This window comes from Anomaloglossus baeobatrachus, chromosome 7 (assembly GCF_048569485.1).
Source record: "Anomaloglossus baeobatrachus isolate aAnoBae1 chromosome 7, aAnoBae1.hap1, whole genome shotgun sequence".
NCBI classification, from domain to species: domain Eukaryota; kingdom Metazoa; phylum Chordata; class Amphibia; order Anura; family Aromobatidae; genus Anomaloglossus; species Anomaloglossus baeobatrachus.
Genome location: NC_134359.1, coordinates 281,084,573 through 281,090,620, shown reverse-complemented (window position 1 = coordinate 281,090,620; position 6,048 = coordinate 281,084,573).

Genomic DNA, 6,048 nt, shown 5'->3' with positions numbered 1-6,048 from the left:
ATCTCCCTGGAGGCATCGGCCAGGCCTTTATACTTGATGCAGACTCCTACACTGATTTAGTGAACATTTTCAGATTTTATTTTTGTTCTTTCCAGTGTGTGCACACATTAGGACTATATGAAAGGTTTCACTGTCTAGGAGTGCTAGAAACATCACAATATACAAGAAATATAGAGTCCTGGACCCTGGCTAGAGCCCTCCGGAACCAGAGGGCGAGGGGATATGTTCCTAGAGTGCACATGTCTGGCGACAGGTGGGCCACTCTTCCGAAAGACATTGCCTCCGCCTTTAAAGACTTTTACGCCTCTCTCTACTCAATAGATGGGGGGCGGTCGGAGAGGGCCAGGACGGAACTACGGCAGCGTATCCAGAAGTACATTTCTAACTCCGGGTTGAAACATCTTAAACCTGAGGATGCGGATGCCCTGGAAAGACCCATCTCAGAGGAGGAGTACTTGGCTGCAATTAAAAATTCCCCTACTGGTAAGGCCCCTGGTCCGGATGGATTTCCCCTGCTTTACTACAAAAAGATGGGCTCCATGTTGCTTCCCCCATTTCTCTCGGCCTTTAACAATATCTCACTCTCTGAAAAAGTTCACTTGCCGAGAGACTCTCTGGCCGCTAATATAGTAGTCATCCCTAAAGAGGGTAAAGACCCTACCTCTTGTTCTAGTTACCGACCCATCTCCCTCCTCAACACAGATTTGAAGCTCTTCGCCAGAATATTATCAGAGAGACTCTCTCCATTGCTGGGGGAGATTGTCCACCCTGACCAGGCTGGGTTCATGATGGGAAGGGAAGCGAGAGACAACACCACTAAGGCGTTGAACTTAATCCACAGGGCTAATTCGGAAGGGTTGCCCCTGATGCTCTTGTCGACCGATGCAGAAAAAGCGTTCGACAGAGTCAATTGGATATTCATGGAGGAGGTTCTGCGGGAGGTGGGGTTGGGGAGGATGATGTTCAGGTGGATTTGCTCTCTGTATAGCAATCCCTCTGCTGCGGTCAGGGTGAACGGTCTCCTTTCAGATAGATTTTCCATTCTTAACGGCACAAGGCAGGGATGTCCCCTCTCACCCCTGATCTTTATCCTGACCCTGGAACCCCTGCTTTGCCGAATTAGAGGTAACATTGACATTTCCGGCCCTACAGTTGCGGGTTCCACCTACAAAATCGCGGCGTACGCGGATGATTTACTTTTCTTTATTACTAACCCTCGGGTCTCCCTGCCCAATTTACTGAGAGAGCTGGAAACATACTCCTCTCTTTCTAATTTTAGAATTAACATGTCAAAATCGGAGGCTATGAATGTATCTTTACCCCAAGATCTTGTTATTGCGCTTCAATCTGCGTTTGGGTTTAAGTGGGCTAATCATTCTTTGAGGTATCTGGGGGTCCAGCTGGCAGCGGACAATAGCCAACTATATAAGCTGAACTATCTCCCTCTCCTGCAGTCCATTAGAACAGATTGCGCAAACTGGGCGAGGGGTCTTTTCACATGGTTTGGGAGGTGTGCAATATTGAAGATGAACATATTACCACGGCTTCTCTATCTCTTTCAGGCCCTGCCAATTAAGATCCCGAGCTCTTTTTTCAAGGAAGTGGCCTCACTATATACTAAATTTATTTGGGCAAATAAGCCGGCGAGGCTTTCCCGTTCCCTACTGTGCAGACCTAAGCGTAGGGGTGGGCTGGGAATACCTGATATGAAAAAATATTACTGGGCCACACATATGGTTAGGATTCTGGATTGGTGCCGTCACTCCAGGATGAAACCTTGGGTCGCCCTGGAACAGAGCTTCTCGGAGGTACATTTACCAGCCATGCCTTGGGTCGGGAGCCTGTTCCCGGCCTCTGTGAGATCTCATCCCACCATTGGCGCTACTCTGGAATGCTGTTCGAGGGGAGAGGTTCGGCGCCTTCTCCTGCCGTTGCCTTCTCCCATGTCACCAATTATAGGAGATCCGGATTTCCGTCCCGGCCTCTCAGATCCAGTTTTTCGGAGCTGGGTACAGGGGGGCAGATTCAGAGCTTACCAGATGGGAGGAGAGGGTGACTGGTTGTCTCTTTCGGATATTTGTGGTCTCCTGCCGCCGGACCCCATGGGGAGATGGAGGGCAATGCAGTTGAGACACTTCTTGAGCTCCCTTCCCTGCTTCGCCCGGTATGCTGGGCCTCTCACTAGATTCGAAAAATTGTGCTTGGGAGAGGGGGCCCTGCGGCACTCACTTTCCCTGGCATACAATCTGCTATCAGACCCGGGTGATTTGCCCACCCCGGTTTATTTGCGGCAGTGGGAAAGGGACCTTGGGACGACCTTGTCAGACACGCAGCGAAACAACGTCCTAATGTTGGCACATAAAACCTCGGTCAGTTCCAGAATGTTGGAGGCCAACTTCAAACTTCTGACCAGGTGGTATAGAGTCCCGACCAGGCTTCATAGGATATTCCCCTCAGTCGATCCCGTTTGCTGGAGGTGTGGTTCGGGGGAGGGTGACTACGTGCACATCTTTTGGTCTTGCCCTTCTTTACAACGGTTTTGGTCAGGAGTGAGGGAGGTAACTAGACTGGTGACCGGCACGGCTGAGACATTGGGTCCGGAACTGTATATCTTACAGCTTTCGGAACTCCCGGCTCATAGATACAAGCGCTCTTTGCTTAGGTTTATGGTAATGGCCGCCAGGTCTTGTATCCCGCTTGGCTGGAAGTCTACTACCCCCCCTACACTGGCACAGTGGGTTGCAAGGGTTAATGACCTAAGGCACATGGAGGACCTGACATCCTCTCTCAATGACAGTCAGGAAGGTTTTCGCAGGACCTGGCTCCCATGGTTGGAGTTCACTTACTCGGCGGATTACGCCAGATTACTCGCTCCTCCACGGCTGCTGTGAGGCTCTGGTGGAGCATTCCCTCCCCCCCCCCCCCCCCTTTTTTTTTTTTTTTTTTTTTCCTCTCTCTTCTCCTCTTCTCCTCTTTTCTCGCTTTCCCTTTCTCTCACCTCTCTGCCCACTATCTTCTCCTACTCTCCCCTCCCCTTTAATCTCTCTCTACCTTTTTCTCTTATCCTGGTTCTAAATTCTTTTCGGGCTTTGCCCTCTCTTTCTATGTTCTGTATTCTACCCATGTTGGGTTGGTTCATAAAAGGATTAAAATGGGACTGACTCGAGCAGTTGCAGTTATTAGATATGTACAGGAGAGCGGAAGGGTGGGATATATGTCAATGTTAAATATTTGAAATCTGTTTTTCTGCTTTTTGTGGAACAGTGGTTATTTTGTATGTTCTCGTGTCGGTCTTTAAAATAAAGAATTAAAAAAAAAAAAGAAATATAGAGTCCTATTTGCAGTGTCAACAGTGGTACAGTCAGTTACCACAGCATATTGGAAAAGTGATGTGACAAAGAAATTGTTCAGAAATGATAGGGTGCAGGGGGGGGTAATTGGGGGACATAACGTGTCTTCTCTTCCTGTAGGAAAATATCCTGACGGCAGAAGCACAGCAGTAAGAAGAGGCTGCTCACACTGCTATCCAGCACATTTACTTTAATAATGGCAGTGTTGCTGAGTCTGTTCTCATAACAGTACATGGTGTTTGTATATCCAGGTCACTGCAGCAATCCTTCCAACTGTACATGGGCCCAGGATAGTCTTGTTATTGACAGGATCCTGCTCTATCTTCATATTTTAATAACACCACCCTTTTCAGAACTAATGCAAAATCCTAAGAATAAAGTATTAAATAGCTTGTTATTTCCTCTAGGTAGTTTTTGTTCCTGTGTTGAGAGTTCTGTTGGTAGGAAAGGCCATGCTGTACAGCAATACCATATTATATATACACATGGTAGAACTATATCTATATTAGTATTGACTAAACTACTAGAACTTATCTTCCTCAATACCCAAATAGACTCCAACAGAAGAACTCAGCAAACCCACATGGTGTAAAGCAGTTTACTATCCTCATGAAATGTCTTCCATTGATATTTTAATGCAGAGTATTTGAGTAAAGTTATCAGTGTTTGAAGAAACGTCTGTTTTAGTGAGACCTGTCATTTTAATATCTACCATTTAAAGGGAACCTATCAGGTAGTTTGTGTTCTAACCTAGTAGCAGTGTTGTGTGGCCTAGTAACCCCTTCCTTCCCATCCCTGTGTTGTAATATTGTATAGTGTACATTTATAAAAATTTGTTTTTACATGTGTACCCTATGTAATTGAACAAGAGCTCTAGCCCCATGGGCATTGCCCTGTGGGTATTTGCATGTTTCCTGTAGTATCACGCCCCTGTGGGCGTTATAGTATGGATTTACATGAGCAACATCCCATCGCTCCTTGAGATCCGGTGCATGCGCACTTACCATTCGCACAGGCTTGTTATTCAGGTGCTTACTTCTCATCTTCAGATGCAGATGACCAGAACCGCAGGCGTCTGAGCATGCGCAGTGTGCGTCTGAAGACAACAAGCGCCCAGGTAACAAGCTTGTGGAAATGGTAAGTGCATGTGCAGGATCTCAAGGAGCGACAGGATATCAATCATGTAAATCCATGGTATGACAGGCACATGCCACAGAAAACATGTAAACGTCCACAGGGCGATGCAACACCCATGGAGCTAGAAACCCTGCTCATTTACATAGGGTACACATAAGTAATAACATTTTCATATATGCACATTACACAATATTACAATGCAGGGATGGGTAGGTAGGGGTTACTAGGCCACACATCACACAGCTAAAAGGTTGGAACACAAAATTACCTGACAGGTTCCCTTTAATGAAGAGCAAAAAACCTGCATTTGAGTATTTCTACTTAAGTTTTAATTTCTAGTTATTAAAAACTAAAACCTAGTTTTACTCACCCTTCCCACCCAGTCCAGCATTGCATCACCACCACCAGATTAATGTCAAAGCAAAAGCCCAGTGACCATTAAAGCTCAGGAGCTCAAATTAACAGCCCACTATTCCACATGGCAGCCAAATAAGGCTCAGCAGCTCAAATCAACACCGCACACCACTCAGCGCTGCAGCCAAAGTGAGCTCAGCAGTTCAAATCAAACACACACTCCATTGAGTGGAGTGGGCACTGATGCTCCAAGCCACTGAGCTCATTTATCTTTTTGGCCACAGCCCTAAGGCTATGTGCGCAGTGCGTTTTTTGCGGCTTTTTACAGGTGCGTTTTTTGGCCTCAAAACTGCATGACTTTGCTTCCCCAGCAAAGTCTGAGTTTATTTTTGCTGTCCGCACACAACTTTTTTTTTTAAGCTGCAAACGCTTGGGGAGAAAAAAAAAAACAAACCGTCAATTCTTTCCTGTGTTTTTCTGCGTTTTCCCCCCATGCAATGCATTGGAAAACCGCAGCAAAACGCAGCCAAAAATGCACCAAATCGCAGTAAAAACGCATGCGTTTTTTTCGACGTGGGTGAGTTTGTGCATTTTTAGCGGCCAAAAACAGCGTAAAAAAAACGCAGTGTGAACATAGCAGCTTGAATAAAGAGCACACTCTACTCAATGCTGCAGCCCAACAATAAGCTCAGCAGATTGTCATCAGCTCAAGCTCTTGACTGCAATGCCATGGATGTTATGTCACTGCTGAAGACACTGTTCTGGACCAGGGAAGGGTGAGTTTGTTAAAAAAAAAAACAAAAACAACTAAAAAAAACTATTATCTGCAGCTGGGGAAGAATGGGTTTCCAAAACTTTTCACTTTTTGATTTATTACCATTAACTGACAACTAAACCCATGTCCCAAGTAAGAAAGGGATAGTATGCTGATGTAGCTTTGAGTCCAGTGTAAAAACCAGTAAACCGTACACCAACCCTTCATTCTTAGGGTCAGGGGAATCTGAGATCAATCAAGCCCTACCATTAAAAGCACCACTTCTGTGGGGGCTTTTCTTCAACACTGGAGGGCACTTTAAATATAAGTCCCCTGCATTATACTCACCCTCTTCTTTCAGTGCCGCTCTGGTCCATGGCACCATCTTGTGCCTATAACTTCTGACTGACCAGAAGTTAACACTCAGTACAAGTCTATGGGAGCCAGAATGAG